This window comes from Bos indicus, chromosome 2, assembly GCF_029378745.1.
Source record: "Bos indicus isolate NIAB-ARS_2022 breed Sahiwal x Tharparkar chromosome 2, NIAB-ARS_B.indTharparkar_mat_pri_1.0, whole genome shotgun sequence".
Taxonomy (NCBI): domain Eukaryota; kingdom Metazoa; phylum Chordata; class Mammalia; order Artiodactyla; family Bovidae; genus Bos; species Bos indicus.
Genome location: NC_091761.1, coordinates 121,721,583 through 121,740,750, shown reverse-complemented (window position 1 = coordinate 121,740,750; position 19,168 = coordinate 121,721,583). Strand labels below are relative to the sequence as shown.

The window sequence follows — 19,168 nt, the reverse complement described above, 5'->3', positions numbered from 1 at the left end:
TGGAGGAGGGAGGGAGGACCGAGAGGGGGCTCCAGCGGTGGCAGAGGCGGCGGGACGCGCGGCCCCGCTGCTGGCCTGGCTGCGCTCCCAGGCCCGCCCCTCCCATTTGCCCGCCAGGTGAGCGAGCGAGCTAGGCGGGACCCTGCGTGCCCGGAGCTGCCCTGCAAGGGGGCTCTGGCTGCAGGCGTCGGGGGGGGGGGGGCGGGGGGGAGGTGGGGGGCAGTGTCCGGCCCTTTAAGAGCCAGGCCTGGAGCTTGAAAGGCCTCCCCTTTGCCATCACCTTCCCCTTCCCCGGCTGGGCCTCCAGAAACGGGGGTGGGGGTGGGGCTGGGGGAGGGGGAATGAAGACCCTCCTCCCCAGTTCCGCGGCACCCGTGACGTGGCTGCTGCCCAAGCCTCCTTGGTCAGCTTTTTCCAGTTTCTGAGTTTAACATTCCCTGTGACTCTGTTCTCTGACCGTCTGAACTGGGGGGAGGGGGGCTCCCTCCAAGAGTTGGGGAGGATGCTAAATTAACCCCTTCTTCTCTGGACTCAATTCCAGACAAGTGGAACCCAGCGGGTCCCCTTATTCCTCCTAACTCCATGAGGTTAGAAGGGCTCAAATCCCTATCCTCTAGTTTTGAACTTACTATTTAACGATGACTTTACTTTCTCATCTGTAAAATGGGATAATGACTGCATATACTTTGTGAGCAGAAAACAAATTAGTCTGTAAAAGTGCTTACCAAGGGCACAAAAGAGGAGCTCAATAAATATTCGCTGTTTTATCATTATTATGGTGAATGCTGGCAGGATGTGAGGATGGAGGATGGGGTGAGGGGTGACTCTGGGCCAGCCCAGCAATGGAGAGGGTTTTGCTTTATGCTCAGAATGCAAGGAAGCAAGGGGAATTGAGGTTGGATGAGGAGAAGATTGGATTTCCGAGGAGAAGGAAGCAGGTAAAGTGTCTAGTTCTGTCCAGAGGCAGGGGGATGATCAAAGTGACCCTCCTAAAGGAGGTAGCAAATTTCTGGGCCCCAAGGAAGAGGACCTGTTGAGAAGTAGGTTCAAGAAGTCCTTGAGCATAAGAATGCCCGTGGGGGGAGCAACTGGAGTCCCCTGATTGGGGGGCAGGGGTCTTCCTGGAAAAGCAACATTGTGGAGCCATAGCCCTGTGGCCCCATGTAACCTGAGGTGGGGGTGGGGGGGCAGGACTGGGATTTCCTGCCCCCAGAGCCTGAGGCACTGAGTCAGCGGAAACCCCAGCCATGGCCACGGAGGCGCACCACTGTGGTCCCTGAGCAGAGACGGCCCAGATGTGGCTACGACAGTGGCAGGGCCTGGGAAGCGCTGAGCTCAGCAGGCGGGAAGTGGAGGGGGTGGGGCTTTCTGGGAGCTTTGGCCTGAGGAGTGGGTAGGCACAGGCTCTGTCCCGTAGGGTGCTGCCCCAGCGGCAGGCACTTGGGAATGAATAGACAACACCCAGACAGAGGTCAGGCTCTGTGCTTAGCATTTCACATCGGCTAGCTCCTTTCATCCTCACAACAGCCCCAGAAAGAGAATTCTGTGCTTACCCCCATTTTACAGATGGAGAAACCCGGAGCATAGGAATGACCCAACTTGCCCAAGGTCACATAGTTAGTGGGTGGTGGGGCAGGGGCCCACGTCAGCTAGCCTGGACCCACTGCACATGCTGTTAACCACTGTGCCACCCTGGGCACCCCCAATCCTTCCCCCACTCATACCCCAGACCCTCCTAGGCATGAGGGGATGGCTGGACCCAGAGCAGAAAGGACCTGAGAAGGGGGAGTCCAGATCCCTTTCCATTGCTCCCTAAGGGTGTGCATAAGAACAGCCAAGCCTGGGGCACACCCTGTGCCTGGATATACTATCACAGACACAGTCTAGAAATGGGCCTGTGCCCCTCCCTGCCCCAGACACATATATGCACCCATGCAGAAGCAGAGAGTTAGATATGTTCTCTCACAGCACATGTGTATAGACTCCGTGTGCAAATGTAGACAGGTTTACACAGACACATGCACACACACAATACTCCTCCACATAAGCAGACACATAGAAATACACATGTGAGCACAGATGAAGCCACAGAAATACATCCCTGGGTGTACTCAAACACAGGTGCGTCATTTTCAGAATGCACACATACAGTATTTCATGTACTTGGATATGCACAAAGACATGCAGGCACATGTAGACGTGTGTGTACAAACATACACATAGAAACACACACCCGTGCCCACAGGCATCATTCTTCATATATGCACACAGGGAAACCTGCAGCACATACATGCGCAGACACAGACACGGGGAGCCACACAGACTTGGCTCCCACGGAAACCCCTGCTCAGATATTTACTCACCAATGGGCGTCCACACACACGCAGGCCGCGACACTGACACATTTACATGCATTCAGCCCCAGAAAGCCCTGCATGCCAGCAAGCAGGGTATCCCGTGGGGCTGGGCTCAGTGCCCTCACCCCAGATGGCATCGCCACGAGGTAATCAACGCTGCTAATCGCCACCAGCTGCCCCGGAGCCTGCCTGCCGCTGCTGGGCGGGGCTCCCGGGCCTCCTGGGCCTGGGGTTGTGTGCCCAGATGTCAGCAGCGCCAAGGGCTTGCCCACCCCATTGTTCCTGCTGGCCCTTGGGGAATCCCCATCTGGCAGGGGCAGCACCTGGGGCTGGGGGAAGCAAAGAGTCAAGACAGGGCCTGGTCCCAGGTCAGGCCCAGGAGCCCCCACATGGCCAAGCAAGAGGTGGTCTGAACCTACACAGGCACACATGCACACCTGGGCCCAGCAGATGTGCACACAGGTGCACACACATACACACACAGGCACATCACACAGCCGAAACAGACTCCTGTACTGTTCCCCACAGAGCTGCCTCTCCGTGTCTTCCTCATGCTGGTAAACACCACCGTAATTCATTCAGATGCTCAGGCAAACCACTCAGGAGTCATCCTTGGCTCCTTCCTTTCTCGCCGCCATCCCACTATCTTGTTGATTCCACACGCAAAACACAGCCCGAATCCACCCACTTCTCCCCAGTCTCACCCAAGCCACCCACCTCTTTTGCCTGGACTACTGCAGGAGCCTCGCAACCCCCTACTTCCCACCCAGCAGCCAGCGAGATCTTTCCAAACCTGTATCTGTTGGCGTCACTATCCAGCTTCAGTCTTCTAGTTTTCATTTCACCTAGAAGAACCCCGGCATCTTTCCCCTGGCCTTACCAAATCCTTCATGATCTGCCCTCTGCCTTCCTGTCCAGCCACCTCACCCCCTGAAGCTGTGGCCCCACCAGCCTCCTTTCTCAGTCTTGCATTCACCGAGTTGGTTTTCTCCTCAGAGTTTTGTACCAAGTCATCCTTCTGGAAGGATTTGCCCCTGATCTTTGCCAGGCTGGCTCTTTGACATCCAGGTCTTACCTCACCCTTCACCTCCTCAGTGACCTTCCCTGACCACCAGGTATAGAGGAGCCCTGAGTCGTCCTCTAATACATGACTCCGTTTCACATCTCTGCACAGCTCTGGTATTTCTTTGTATACTTTTTCTATGAATAAGCAAGCATCTCCATGAGGGGCCATGTTCACTGATACCCACTGCCCTGCACCCCACAGGCAGCCAGTGGTGAATTAGCAGATGAACGCACCCAAGCACTGCCGGGCTCTCAGATACAGATGGCTCCCACGGGAAGTGTGACACAGGAGCACAGACATGAATGTGCACGTGGGCAGAGATACACACACATGCCCAGAGGGCGTAAGTCACAGAGAAGAGGCAGAGGTCAGTCCCTTGAGCGTCTCTGGATGTCTCTGTCCTGTCTCCTTTGACTGAATGTGTCTCCCTCACGGAATCTGGCCTCTTTTCTCTGCGTCTAATTCTCCTGCTCTCTTTCCTCCCTCTCTGTGACTCCGGCCCCCTCTTCAGCTCCCTCTCATCTTTGTCTCTGTTTCTGACTCTCCTCTCTCCCTCTATTTTTGGATCTGCGTCTCTAACTGCATCTCTCTGTGCGTCTCTGATCTGTTTCTTGCATTTTTTGCGTCCTTATGTCCTCCTCTCCCGTCTCTCTTTGTCTCATCCATGTTCTCTGCTTCTCTTTACTCTGTCTCTCTGCCTCTGTTTCTGGCTCTTTATCTCTGACTGTCTCTCATCCTCCCTCCTCCCCCGCTAAATCAGCCCTGTCACCACGTCTCCACGGCTCTCTGCATCCCAGTGGCAGGGGGACCCATCTTTCACCTCTGGTGGCAGCTTTATGGTCCCGGCGGGCGGGCTGATGCTCCACTCTGCTGATGCCCCTCTCCCTCACAGGGCCATGGCGAGCTTCACGCTGACAACCCCAGCCCTGGCTACATTCTTAGATGCCCAACTTCAGTAGCACCTGGTACCAGGTACCTGCTTGGTTTGGCCACCCTGGAGCTTCTGGAAAGGTGAGCCCAGACTCTGATGGGCACTGCCAGGCATGGGGCAGTGGTCGGGGAAGTAGACTCCGACGGGGGAAGCGGGGACACTCCAGGCATCCTGAGCCCCAGCTTGGTTGTCCCCTGGGCTCTGCCCACCTGTTCTGAGGGACCTGTGGAGAGGCGACAGGCACAAGAGCCCTGGAGTCCAGGCCCATCTCTACCTGCTGTGTGACCCTGGACCCCAGCCTCCCCACCATCCCATGAGGCAAACAAAGCACCTCAGACCACCCTGCCTAATAATCTCAGTGATTCTCAACAGGGGCAATTTTCCTCCCCGGGAGATATTCGGTAACGTCTGGAGATATCTGGGGTCATCACAGCTTGGTGGGGGGACCTCCTAACATCTAGATGGTAGAGGCCACAGGACGCTGCTAAACATCCTACAAGGCACAACACGGTCTCTCACGATACAGAATGATCCTGTCCAAAATGCTGTCCTCCAAGGGGAAGATTCCACCCCTCAGAATTCCCACGCTCTCTGACCTCCTTTAAACTCTTAATCATGCTCTGACCAGGGCTGGGGGCCATTTAGAAGACACAGGGGTTGCTCCTGCGTCTGCCTTCAATAACAGCAGCTAACATTTATTGAGCCCTTTTCAAGTTGCTGGTCGGCACCATGCACGGAGAAACTCATTTTAGTCTCGCCACAACGGCGGGAAGCCCAGGCACTGTTATGATCCCCACTCTAAGCCTGAGGAGACAGGCAGAAAGAACATGAGTAATCAGCTCAAGGTTACACAGCTAGCCAGGATGGAGCTGGATGGGAAACGGTCACTTTGGGACAGACCCACAGGGCAGAGTCCTCTCTGGAAAGGAGCTCACACAGCAGGGCTCTGGGAAGTCCCTTTCCCTCTCTGAGTCACCATTTTTTCTTTTCTTTTTTATAAAATATTAATTTGGCTGTGTTGGGTCTTAGTTGTGGTATGCAGGATCCTGCGTTGTGGCGCACAGACTTTCTAGTTATGGCATAAAGGCTCAGTAGTTGCAGCTCAGATCTTAGTCCCCCCAACCAGGGATTGAACCTGCAACCCTGCATTGCAAGGCAGATTCTTAACCACTGGACCCCCAAGGAGATCCCTGAGTTGCCATTTTTTTCATCTGTCAAATGAGATCTTTAACCAGCAACAATTCTAGGAGGTGAGGCAGTGTTATCACCTTCACTTCACAGGCTAGGAAAGCAGGGATTCATGATCAAAGTCTCAAAGTCATAGGGCTGGAAAGTGGTGGAGCAGAGATTTGAACTTAGTTCTGCCTGAACTCAGCTCTGTCTGACTCCAGGGCCCGTGATCTTACATAGGTCACCTGCACCCTGCCCCACTCTCACCCAGGGCCTATAAGACAGGAGAGCAGAAGTTGGGAGCTTGGAGGACTTGTTAAACACAGACTGTCAGCCCCTCACCCCTAGAGTTTCTGATTCAGCAGTTTGCTTTTTAAATAACTTCCCAGGCAATGCTGGTGCTGGGGCCCAGGGACCACATGTGAGAAACCCTGCAGAAGAGCACGGTGTTAGATCACCTATGCTGCTGCTGCTGCTGCTGCTGCTGCTAAGTCACTTCAGTCGTGTCCGACCCTGTGCGACCCCACAGACAGCAGCCCACCAGGCTCCCCCGTCCCTGGGATTCTCCAGGCAAGAACACTGGAGTGGGTTGCCATTTCCTTCTCCAATCCATGAAAGTGAAAAGTGAAGTCACTCAATCGTGTCCAACTCTTAGTGACCCCATGGACTGCAGCCTACCAGGCTCCTCCGTACCTGGGTCCAAATCATGGCTCTGTAATTTGGTGGCATCACTTCACCTCTTCCTCGGATAAACAGAAATACAGCATCTGTATGCAGAAGCAGTATACAGAGATACAGTATCTGTCACTTAGGGTTTGCTGAAAGGATTATGGGAGAGATAGGCGAAGGGGAAGGTGCTCTCCTGCTGTCAGCACCTACCAAATATGCTCATAAATGCTCGCCAGCGTCACTGTCCCCAACAAGGCACCTCCCTCCTCTCCAGACAGACCGGAAGTCCCCGGAAGGGCGGTGAAGGACTCAGTTAAGGACTTAAACATCCTTTTCTCCTGTCTACCAGCCACCTCCCCAGGCCTGCACAGAGCAGGACACAGAGATGACACCTCAGAACACACATGGGAGGGACAGTGCCTCTGCCAAGACATCCCAAGGTCCTTTGTCCCATAGCACAGAGCCTGTGGGGCAGGGATGAGAGTGCAGCCCAAGCAGCACTGAAGACCCTCAGAGAGACCTGCCCGCCACCGGTCTTCCTCCAGGCCCTGCCCCATTTGCAGGAATCCCTTCTGGTGCGAGAGTTGGCTTCCCAAGGCCCTAGGGGGATAGCTTGTATACCTTCACCCAAGCATCATTTTGGGTACCAGCCAACTCAACTCACAGCCCTGTTTTACTGTATGAGCTTTAGCCAATTGTTAGGCCTCTCTAAGTCTTAGTTTCTTTCTTTTAAAATTTATTTATTTTGGCTGCGCTGGGTCTTCGTTGCTGCACACGGACCTTTGCTAGTTCCGGTAAGCCGAGGCTACTCTGTTTTGGTGCACGGGCTTCTCATTGCAGTGGCTTCTTTTGTTGCTGAGCATAGGCTTTAGCTAGGGTGCACAGACTTCAGTAGTTGCAGTGCATAGGCTCAGTAGTTGAGATGCACGGGCTTAGTTGCCCCACGGCGTGTGGAATCATCCCGGACCAGGTATACAACCTGTATCTTCTGTACTGGCAGGCAGATTCTTAACCACAGGACCACCAAGAAGTCGTAGGTCTAGTCAAACAAGAACTCAGCATAGTGTTAAGGGTGGGGGCTGCAGCCTCAGAATAATTGGGTTCAAACCTCACTCCTACCACTTACAAGCTGTGTGACTTTTGGCAAATCCCTTCATCTCCTGGAGAGAGCTTCAGTTTCCTTATTGATAAAATGGAATTGTCCACAGCTCACAGGGATGCTGTGAGAGTTCCCTGAGATGAGACATTTCAAGTGCTGTGCACAGCTCCTGAAACTCAATAGATGCTAGCTATTCCATACACACGATGAGAGAGTGTAACCTTACCACCGCAACAAACACATCTGTTAGCTGCCTTCCCTTCCCACCTGCCCTTCCCATGTTTAGCTTTGAGACTATCTTCACCTTCCTTCCCAAAGAGGCTGAGGAAGGCAGTTGGGAACAGTCTCCCAGAAAGGGCAGATCTGAGCAGAAGCTTGGAAGAGGGAGGGGTGTAATTAATTATCAGCCTGCTAGACTGTAAGCCTGCTACCATTTTATCCCTGGAGCATGTGACAGAGACAAGGCCCTTTATAAATACTGGCAGCAAGAATGAAACAGGACCCAGGACAAACTCCCTTTGGTGGAGAGCAAGCCAAGGAGTCTCCTGGGTGAGGCATGGTGGGGAGAGGAGCACTTGGGGACTCCCGGCCTCTGTCTTTGCATGCAAGAGCCTCAGACAGTTGGACTCATAAATTCTTTGAATCCTGGAACTCTGGGTGGAGAGAAACTGGCTGCTGCCCAGCCCCACCTCCTCCCAGTAGTGCCCGGGGCTGGACTGGGGAGTCCTGACAACCTAGCTAGAAAGGGAGACTGAGGAAGCAGATTTTCAGGGTGAAAATCCAACTTTTTCATCAAGGCAGGAAATAAAATCTAAGCTTGGAGAAGGTTTGTTCCTGGCTCTGCTACTTCCTGGCTTCATTCTCTTCTGTCATCTCTCTAAGCCCTTACTTTCCATACCTGTAAAATGGGGTGATAATGATAGCACCTAACCACATGGAACTGTTGGGAGGATTAAATGAGATAATACATGAAACTAAGCCAAGTCCGTAGTAAATGCTCAAAAATATTAATTATTAACATCATTAGTACTGGGGAGGGCTGCTAATTCACCGGGCACTCTTGCCCTGCATCTTACACCCACGTTCATCGCTGGCAGTCCCTCTCCACCCCACTTGCCTTCCTATTTACAAAGCTGATTTCATGTAGCTTTGAAAGGTCAATGACATTTCCAACAGATATCAGACAATTTTTTCCATGAAGTGGCCTAAATAATATATTATAAAGAAATAAAACCAACTGGAGTATTGTCAGCCTTGATCATTCAGAAAAGGCTTGATATTGGTGTCTGGATGACAGAGAACAGGTGGTTGGAAGGTGGGGAGAAAGAGCCTGGGACAGGGGACCTGGATTCAGGGCCTGTGCCCTTTGCCAACAAGGAAAAGATGATCTTAGAGACTCTTGAGCCCCTTTGTTCCCTGAGCCTGAGGCTCTTAAACCTGTAACGACCCAAACATGCCCCCTCCTGAGAACAGGAACCAGCGTTAGTTGCTCAGTCATGTCCCATTCTTTGGGACCCCATGGACTGTAACCACCAGACTCCTCCATCCATGGGATTTTCCAGGCAAGAATACTGGAGTGGGTTGCCATTTCTTTCTCCAAGGGATCTTCCCAACCCAGGGATTGAACCCAGGTCTCCCGCATTGCAGGCAGATTCTTTACCGCCAGGTGAGCCAGACCCATGCAAAGCCAGGATGCTCCCCTTCCTCCCTCCACTCTGACCCAAGCGTTCCACATTCACTTAAGCGCCCTGACCAGGCCCCAATCATCTTGGGTGAGCCCCTGGGGGTAGGAGCTGGGGCTCACCGCACCACACCCATTAATCCTCCTCTGTACATCCAGAAGCGGAAAAAAATAGGTGCCAGAGATAACTGACTTGCTGAGCTGGAACTAAACCCACATATAACACCCAGCAGGTCACTGCTGCTTTTTAAAGAATAATTTTAATCGTCTGGACAATCCTAAGTACCTATTCTTATTCCGATTTTACAGGTGAATGGATGTCATCTTCAACTCGAGCACTTTAAGGAAACAGGTGGGGAGAAGTGGCTGGCTAGGAGTCAGAGCTGGGATTTGAACCCAGGAATATCACAGCACAATCTGCTGTGTGATAGGCCCCTTCCTCTCTCCTGGACTCAGCTTTCTCATCTGTTGAATGGGAATGCTAACTCTGGAACCTCAAAGATCCAAGTTGGGACTTCTTGCTGCCCGGAGGCCAGGTCCCCACCCAGAAGCCTAGAACATCTCTGTGGGCCTGGGCAGGAGAGAAGGGCAGGTGTAGACATGACTGCTCCGCGGGTGGGTGGGGGATGGGGGCGCTGCCGGCAGGCACGCAAAAACAACTAAATAAATCAGGACCGGGGGACTCCTAATCCTTCCCGGCTGTGGCTGCTACCGCTCACGCGGCCGGGTCCGCCATCGCCTGGCTGGCTCCCCGGGCATGGGAGGGGGACATGGCACGGCCAAGAGTGCAGAGTCGGGCCAACAGGATCGGAGCGATGCCCAACCGTCAAGGCGGCCTCGGCTCTCGAGACGGGGAAGGCCCTGCCGGCAGGGTGACTCAGGCCTCCCAGACCCCCTCCTGCGTAGGCACGCTCCCTGGCCTCGATCTATTTTTAGAGCCTGAGCGTCTAGGGGCGGCGGGGGGAGGTTCATGGGGGTGCAGGCGCCTGACCAGCTTCTCCAGCTCAGGACTTAAGCCCCAGGACCTCTAGCTGTCTGTCTAGCAAAGAACGGAAACACTTGGGGTGTAGGGGGTGGGGGAGGTGCGCGCCCAGAAAATGTATCTTCCTTTTTCCCTTCGGCTTCGCAAGGCCTGGCAGTTTCAGGGAGCTGGGCGCGGCCTCCTGAGAAACGACCTCTGTTAAGTGGGGCCAGGAGCCTCCCGACCGTCCGTCTGTCTGGCTATTGGACTGAAAGCCAGAGCGGGCAGGACTCCCGGGCGACCGCAGAGGCTGGGACGGGGCGGGGGCGGGGAGTGCTGGGAGAGAGGGGAGGAAGCCTCCAGTTTCAGGAGATCCCAACACCACCCCGCCATAGGCCACGCCCCTAGCCCGCCTTGGGCCACACCCACGGCCCGGGTGGCATCCCTGACTCCACCTTGGGCCCCGCCTCCTAACTAGCTCCGCCCACAGCCAAGCGCGTATCCTGTTCCCAAAGTCCGGGAAGGCCTAGATGCCATTCTCCTTAACAGCCTGGCACCGGAACTGGGCCCGTCTTTGGGGGTTGGAGCAAAAGTGAGAGGGATGGGGGCCTCCTCCCCCAGCGTGAGGTCGGGAGAAGGAGAGCATCGAGGGCAACAATGGCGCCATTGATGGGGATGCCTCTAGGCTGGGGACCTATCTGTGGGAGCCAGGCAGTTTTGGAGGCTGAAGGGGTGGAGGCAGTCCCCAGCACAGAAACACTCCTGTATACCTGGGCACAGAGCTCTACACCGAGGGGACCTGGGGCATAGGGCCCTCACTACTGGGCCCTCGAGGCTGAGAACAGAGTCCTAGGGAGTGGGGACAGCTGAAGACCCCAAATATTGATACATGTGCTCTGGGTCGAGTTCAGGGACACACGGGGTTTGGAGAAGCCCAAGTGGAGGCCCAGCCCACTGAGGGTGAGGGGCAGAGGATGAGAGGCGGAGCCGGTCTCCCAGCACCAGCCCTCCATCTAGTGGGAAGTTTGGGAATCGCGGGATGCAGAGATGGGGTGCGGGGAGGGGTCCATTGCACCCCCAATCCTTCCTTCTTCTCCCTAGATTTTCTGCTGACACCTTCACACCAACATCCTGCTCTGCTCCGTCTCAAGGACTCCCCCCTGATAGTCATTCGAAGATCCACCCTCCCCCTACCCCCAAAACCTGTCCCTCTTCCCTCATTACTTACGGATAATGCCCTCTTCTGTTCATCACCGCCACCATCAGGGGTCCAGGCAGCCACCATCCTTTGCCTGGATCCCTGCAGTTCCTGGCAACTGCCTTCCCTGCCTCCAATTTTACCCTCTCCCCATTCATTCTTCTACTGCTAGTCAACTAAATGTTTCTGAACCAGACCTCTGCTTGGGTCACTTCCTTGATTAATTATTTTCCGTGGCTTCTCTTGGTCAGATGAACTCCAAACCTTGGCTTGGGACTTGGGAGGCTCTTTATCACCCAGACTCACCTCCTTCAATCCCAGCTATTCTCACAGAACAATTATCAGTTCATCACACACCCCTGTTGGCTGTCACCTCGAGGCCTTCATACCTGCTGTTCCCTCCTCCCAGAATACTTTTCCTTGCTGTCTTCAGGACTCTGTCTGGCCAAAAAAAAAAAAAAAATAGTCCCCTCCTTGGGAGGCTTTTCCTGGCCTTTTGGCATGAGTTAGGTAACTCTTGTCTGAGCTCCCACAGGACCCAGTGCCTGGGTCTCTCATCACCTATCCACTTTGTGGCAATATATTTTATTGAGATGTTAATTACTTTGCTCCCTTCCCAGTTCCAAGCTGGTATATGAGCCCTTTGATTTTTCTAGCCTCCGGGAACTTGTGAGGGGTTGAACACAAAAGCTGCTTGAAGTTTGATGGCTCATCCTGACTTTTGAAAAAGCTAGCCTTCTGGAAGTGACTGCGCTAGGTGTTCCCAAGGGATGGGGAGAAGAGGCCAGCCAACGAGGGCAGAGAAAGGAGAGCACGCAGTTAGCTGCAGTGGATTCAGAAGCAGGGGTCGTCTGAGTGGTGGAGATTGGGGTCCAGTAGCCCCTCCCCCAACAGATAATGGGAACTGAGGGGACAGGTGGGACACCTGGGGAGGCCAGAGCCCAAGCACTGGGGTACCAACCTCAATGCCTCTGGGTGGCAGAGGAACAGCTGAGTTGCCAAAGCTCAAGGGACCCCATGGACTAGTACAATGAGCATCTATCTCTTTGTAACCAGTGTACCCAGAATCAGGACTCCATGTTTAGACCCCAGGTGGGACAGCAGGTCCTCGCACAAGCCTATAGGGAAAGTGACAGGCAGCCCCAAGGTGGTTGAGATTGAATCTTCTGCCAACATGTAGGAAAGGGCTTAGAGTTAGAGTCAGATTAGAGCTGATTTAATGAGAATACAAAAATAGGATGTTTCTTGAGTCCGTGTGCCAACAGTCCCACCTGCTCCACCTGTCTGTGCTTCCCACTGCAGGACTGAAACTAGGTGTGCCTCATTCAGAATTGAATTCTTAGGACCCATCGCGGTGCCTGGCACATTGTAGGGATGCATTCAAAATGTATTTGTTGAATTCATTTTTCCTTGGGAGCTACAGAAGTCTTTCTAAAGCCCAAAACTGTTCCAGTGATTTGCCAGCAGTCCTCAGAATAAAATCCAAACCCCTATTGTGGCCCGCAAGGCCCACTGCCATCGGAACCTGCTTCCCTTCGCCACCTCATCTCTGCAGCCCATCCTCCTCACTTTCCTCTCCACCCAAACCTCATGATTTGCAATTTTCCAAACTTTCCAGGTTGTTTCATGCCTCCATGCATTTGCTTACGTGGCACCCTCCACCAGCAGTGTCATTTCCCTTTTCTTTGCCTGCTGAGTTTTCAATCGGTCTTCAAAGCTCTGTACAAGTGTGGTCTTCTTTAAATGCCTCCCCTGACACCCTCCCACTAAAGGCAGAGGAGACGCCTCCTGCTCTTGGGCCTATTGTTCATGTCCAGTTCTGACTCCCTCTTCCCAGGCTCCTTTTCCTGGATCATGAGCTTCCCTCGTGTGATGAGCCCCCATAGCAGCGCCAGGTTCACCATGCTGCTGCTGCTAAGTAGCTTCAGTCGTGTCCAACTCCGTTCACCATAGTTCTCCATAAATGCTCAGTGTCCACTGAGCACTAGTCCTGACTCTCCCCTCCATGGACTCCTAGTGTAATGTTGAGCAACCTCTCCCTTCTGTGGGCCTGTTTTCCCTCTCTGCACAATGTTGGGGGGGGGGGCAGTGAAACTCATGGTTTCTAAGGACCCTTCCTTCCCTGGGTTGGGATTGGAAGTGATGGCATGTAAAGCATCAATCACCCATGTGTGCTGTCGGCCAGCTAAGGGCAGAGCCCACTCAGACACGTGGCTGCACATGGTAGCACCCCGGGCCACCCGGGAACAAACCCCTGCCTAAATAGCTGCACATAACCCTCTCACACACAAGTGGACGTGGCCTTCATCCCCAGTCAACTGTTGGCCCTAATACTAAAAAATTCATTAGCAGCTGGAGCTGCCAGTCCAGCAGCAAGTTAATATGCAAGGAAGAAGCCTCCTGCAATATGCATGCTTGAAGGCTGGTGTTCTCTGGGGCTCTCTCCTTTCCAGGCTTGCACATGCAACACCCTCCCTCTACCCCCAAGTCTAGACGCAGACGCAGCTGGTCTGCAGTGGAGAAACAAGGGCCAGAGCCTTAGCTCTACCAGCTTCCTGGATACTTGCCTCTTGATCTCCTATGGGAACCTTAAACTCCACATTCATTCATTCATTCAACATTAGCTATGAAGTTCCTATCATGTGTCAGGCAATGGTGTGAATGTCAGAGACTCACTCTGTTTTGCCCTCACAGGCTTACAGTCTGGTGGAGGAGACAGCCCTCCTCCAGGGAATCTTCCCAACCCAGGGATCAAACCCAGGTCTCCCACACTGCAGGCAGATTTTTTTACCATCTGAGCCACCAGGGAAGCCCAAACAGAAGATAGGTGCCATAATTTCACCAGGAGAAGTGGTACTATGGAAGGATTAGGATGATGTGATTAAAAATGGTCCAGAAGGGCAAGGGGTATGCAGGAGGTTCATTAGAGCTTCAATCAAAAGATGAGAAGCCAGGAAAGCAGATAACCAGGGAAGAACCTTTCAAGTGGTGGGTATAACATATGCAAAGGCCCTGGGGTGGGAGAAACTGTGTTCAAAGAGCAAAAAGGAGGACATGCAACTGGAGCTCTGTCAAGAGAGATGGGCAGGGACCACAGGAAGGAAATGTAACTTTATTCTAAGAGAAACAAGAGGCCCCTGGAAGGTTTGGGGCAGAGGAAAGAAAATCCATCCCTTTGTCCTGCTTCCCTCTTCTTCTGTGTCCTTCTTTAAAAGTATGTCTTCCTCATCTTTACATTGTCAGTGCCCAGTTCAGGGTCTGGCACAACTTGGCATCAGACAATGTTTACAGAATAAATGAATGACCAAGCCAGGCTCTTCTGGCTTTAGACTTGACTGAGTGGCTCCGAGTGGGTCAGCTGGGCTGCTGTGAAGTTTCGGCAGCTCAGAATGGGAGTCATCTGGGCCGGACTAAGACATTTAGATGTCCTCATACTCCCCATACATGATTCATAACAGAAATAACAGTAACCCACGAGGCATAATACTTATGTGTCTGCTGAAATGAAAACAACTTCTTTGTGGATTTTTCAATCACAAAACTCTGGACAAGTTCATCGAAGCAGTATTTCTTCACACACGTGTGTGTGTGTGCACCTATGTTGTTGCCACCTTGCTGGTGCCTCAAGCTGGACTGCCTGTTGGGTCACACCCAGTGCCACATGGCCGGCCTGACCCAACTGTCCCCTTGGTGACACAGTCTTGGCTCTTGAGCTCTGCATAATGAGGAACACCAAGGGGGCCACAGTGGCCCAGGCCTAACTGATAGTGAGCAGCCTCAGAGCATGTTGCCAGAAGCTTCTCAAGGCTGCACCAGATGTGACAACTGCTCGGTGTGAGAACTCTCGTAATACCTCCTTGGGCCAAGGTTTGCCCCTGCCCATCCCTGACCCTCTAAAACTATAAAAAATGATCCAGGCCCTAAGAAACTTCTCAGAAGAGGAATCTAAGGCTCAGAGAGGTTATTTAATTTACCCAAGGTCGATCAGAAGTTTGGGACGGAGTTGTGGTTTGAGCACAAGCCTGGCCCGTAAAGCAGACTTCATGCCTTTCCTGAGTGTGGGTGGGCTGGGCCAGGTGCAGAGGCACAGCCCCCCAGCCCATATCTGGATCCACAGAGCTGACAAGAACACATGGTGGAGCTGGACCCAGCCTAGTTTTGAGATGGGCTCTGCCCTCCCCTCAGCCTCTTTCACTGCTCAGAGGGGCTCTAGGTCTCTAAGCTCAACTCTCCCCGAAGCCCACCTCCAGGGCCCAGAGAAGGAGTCCATATAAAGTCCCTGTGTGGGTTCCACAGCATCACACGGGCACAGTGGTGGGCACCTGGGAGGGGCTCCAGAAGCCTGAGCCAACACGGCCCTCGGGTTCTGGGTCTCAGGATTGGGCCTCACTTTTGTCCCACGGTGGGTCCTTCATGGTTTATATCCTTCCCTTCAATGCTCAGCCTGCAACCACACCTGCTCTATATACGGACCCTGCAGGGAGTCAGGCTCAGTCCCTGCCTGGGAGGAATGTATACCTCCCCACCTGCTCCTTGCTGGAGACAAGAGCTCAGGAAACTCAAACAAAGCAGATCAGTGGTTTTCAGGGAGAATGGGAGGCTGGGTGGCTAAGGGTAGCACCCCCACATGCAGCCAGTTTTCCCAAGCAGACCCTGGCTGAGCTCCACCGCCCCTGGGTTCCAGTACTGCATCACCCCACCCCGCCCCCCATGGGTGGGAAGTGACAAATGAGTCTGAGTAAGTGGAGGAGGGGAGTCAGCAATCGATGGCATTAACATGGTGCCCAAATTAAATATTGACTTTCTCGGTTGACCCTGGGGATGCCTGGATTGATGGCTGGTGCTGTGCTGTGCCACCACCAGGGATTGGGACATACCAGCCTGGAGCAGGGTCAGTGGGCAGCTGAGGCTTGTGGAGTGAGCTCACCCCTGTTCCTGCCTGGTCAGAAGGAACAGGACAAGGGCCGCAGAGAGCCCAAGGCAGTGGGTTTGTCTGTCCATCTTGTGCCTGGGAGCTCCCTACTCTGTAGAGTCCAGAGTTCCCTCTTCCCAGAAGACCTTAGAGCCAAGGTTTCGTTGAATGCCCACCCCTCTCCTCCCCCACCCTCCTTCAGGAACTGTGTCTGGCCTGCCGCCCAGCAAATGAGCAGAATCAATCTCTGTGATGACATCCATTACCAGGGCTCAGGACCCTGCCTCCCAGGACAGTAAGACTGGTTATTTTTGGTCTATCATTATGTAGGATCTTGGGGAGGGGGTAAGGACGGCCTCTCCATCCTTGGAAACATTCCATCATCCTCTCCAGGTAACTTCACCTTCAGAATCAACAGTGGCCCCTGAGCTTTCTTTCCTTCTTTTCATATCTCCATTTCAGAAATTGTCTATCCTGCCTTAATTTCTTCACCTCCCCCTCACCCTGCAGCCTGTTCCAGTATGCTTCCTGCCATGTCAGTGACTCTAATGCCGCCCTTTTCCTGAATTCCAGTCCTGTATTTCTAACCACCTACTTCCTACTTGAAATTCCCCCTTGACTATTTCCAAGGTATTACAGTGTTAACAGGCTCAAGGTGAAAGTCGTAATTGTCTCCCCCACAGCTGATCCTCTTCCTGGCCTCCGAATTCAATGGCATGGTCATCCATCTGGGCATGTTAAGACAGAAGCCCACAAGTCACCCTTGGCTCCTTCTGATAACACCCATACCAGGGGCTGACAAGTCCATTGCTGCATACATTCAGATTCCGTGCCCCGTCTGTGAAGTGAAGTCGCTCAGTTGTGTCTGACTGACTCTTTGTGACCCCATGGACTGTAGCCTACCAGGCTCCTCCATCCCTGAGATTTTCCAGGCAAGAGTACTGGAGTGGGTTGCCATGTAGCATCCCCCTAATTTAAGTTTCCTTGTTATGGGTGGTCTCTTCATTGGTCTCTCCGCATCCATCTCACTCTTCAGTAACTGCCCCCATCCATTTCCCATCCACCCTGAGCAACCCTAATAAATCTGATCCTGCCAACCCCTACCCAACACCCTTCTTGGATTTCCACTAGTCTGAAACTCCAAAACGCTTATTCGAGTCTCCCCTGCCCTGGTCACTTAGCAAGTGCTTCAAGGGCCTGAGAGGAGTTCCTGGGGTTGGTGTCCTTGGAAGAGTGCAAGGAGGAGAAATAGGGGGCACTGGGTACTGGCTCTAAAAAGCCCCAGCTGTTGGACCCCATAAACTGCCCAGGGGGTGCAAGAAGCAGCCTCAAGGGAAATGAGTCCAGAGAGACAGAAGGTGGCAGCACCCTCCACCCAGGTTTTCCCTCTGGCCACCTAGGCCACCTAATTTTCTTTTAATTGGTGTCTAATGGAAGTGAATTAAATTCAATTGAGTTTTAATATGTTGATCCAAGTGCCTTTCCTAACCTGCCTCCCTTATCCCAGGATCTGGGGCTGCAGGTGGGAAAAAAGGAAGATGGGTTGTGAGGGTGGTTGTAGAGGGTGAGGGGAGGGGGTGTGTAGTGTAAATAGGCCAGATACCAGTGCACAGGTCTCCTCAGGACCTTCTCCTGCATCCCTAACACCCCCTTTCTGCCAATTACGGTCTCCTGAATACCCAAATCCCAGGAATATCGACTTTGGACCTACTCGGTACTGGCACTGAGCTGGGAACCCATCTTACATCACCTCCATGAATCCTCCCATGACCAGTTGAGGCAGGTAGTATTCCTACCTCCTTTTCAGAGGTTGCTGAATTGATTTGCCCAAGGTCACTGCCTTTATTCTGTCTAGAGCTGTGCTGTCTAATATGATTGCCACTGACCACATGTGGCTACTGAGTCCTCAATTCTGAATTGAGACATACTGTACATGTAATGCACACACTTTCAGAGAATTAGGTATGGAAAAAGAATGTAAAGTAGCTCATCGATAATTTTCTATATTGATTATGTGTTTTTGAAATAATAACATTTTGATATAGTGGGCTAAATAGATTATTTAAATGAATGTCGTTAATTTTTACTTTAAAAAAATAGCTACTAGAAAGCTTTAAATTACATATGTAGCTTGCATTAGGCTCAGACAGATTAAGAATCTGCCTGCAATGTGGGAGACTGAGGTTTAATCCCTGAGTCAGGAAGATCCCCTGGGGAAAAGAATGGCTACCCACTCCAGTATTCTTGCCAGGAGAATTCCATGGACAGAGGAGCCTGGCGGGCTACAGTCCATGGGGTTGCAAAGAGTCGGACACGACTGAGCAACTTTGAGAGTGAGAGAGAGTTTGCATTATATTTTTGTTGGACATTCCCAGGGTATGATCTTATGAAAGTGGGGATGGTCTGCTCACCCATGACCTTGCCACAGTCTGAAAGGCAAGGAAAGGCTGCAGGTGAGCTTGGGTGAGCTGCTCAGGCTGCTGTCTCCTTATTGCCTGGGAGGGTGGCAAGTCTCGTTCAGCACCCTGGACAGCATCTGGGCTCACTTCCCACCTGGGGTCCTAAGCTAGCACTAAGGCCCAGGAAGGAATAATGGGAGGGAGGAATGGATACCACCTGCAAAACTCTCCCTGGGAATAATCTCAAGCCATGTTCTGGATACAGGAAGGCTGGGTAAGGATGATCAGTATCCCCATTTTGCAGATGAGAAAACCATTGTTTAGAGAGATTTGTGCATTCCATCTCTCTCAGGGCTTCCTTGGTGGTTTAGTAAAGAATCTGCCTGCAGTGTGGGAGACCTGGGTTTGATTTTTGGGTCAGAAAGATCCCCTGGAGAAGGGAATGGCTACCACAGCAGTATTCTTGCCTGGAGAATCCCAGAGACAGAAGAACCTGGTAGGCTACAGTCCATGGGACTGCAGAGTGGGACAGGGCTGCGTGACTAACCCTTTCACTTTCTGGTCTCTCAGTAAAGAGCCACAGTTCCACATGGAGCCCTCATCTGAGTGCACAAACCCAAACCAGTTGACACAGATGACAGCCAGCGACAGTGCAAGAGTGGCAATGTGTGCCAGGGCTGTGGGAGCCCAGCGAGTGCTGAGGGCTGAGGCGGGGAGTTCAGGGG

At 52.8% G+C, this 19,168-nt stretch overlaps 1 long non-coding RNA gene across 1 annotated transcript; it reads left to right on the top strand.

Moving 5' to 3' along the window:
- Nucleotides 1-19: 19 nt before the first annotated feature.
- On the top strand, nt 20-19,168 carry LOC109577054 (uncharacterized). Its single transcript, XR_011562430.1, has 5 exons — nt 20-117; nt 3,625-3,790; nt 4,316-4,434; nt 9,283-9,325; nt 11,036-19,168. It is a non-coding gene; the product is annotated as an uncharacterized lncRNA (long non-coding RNA).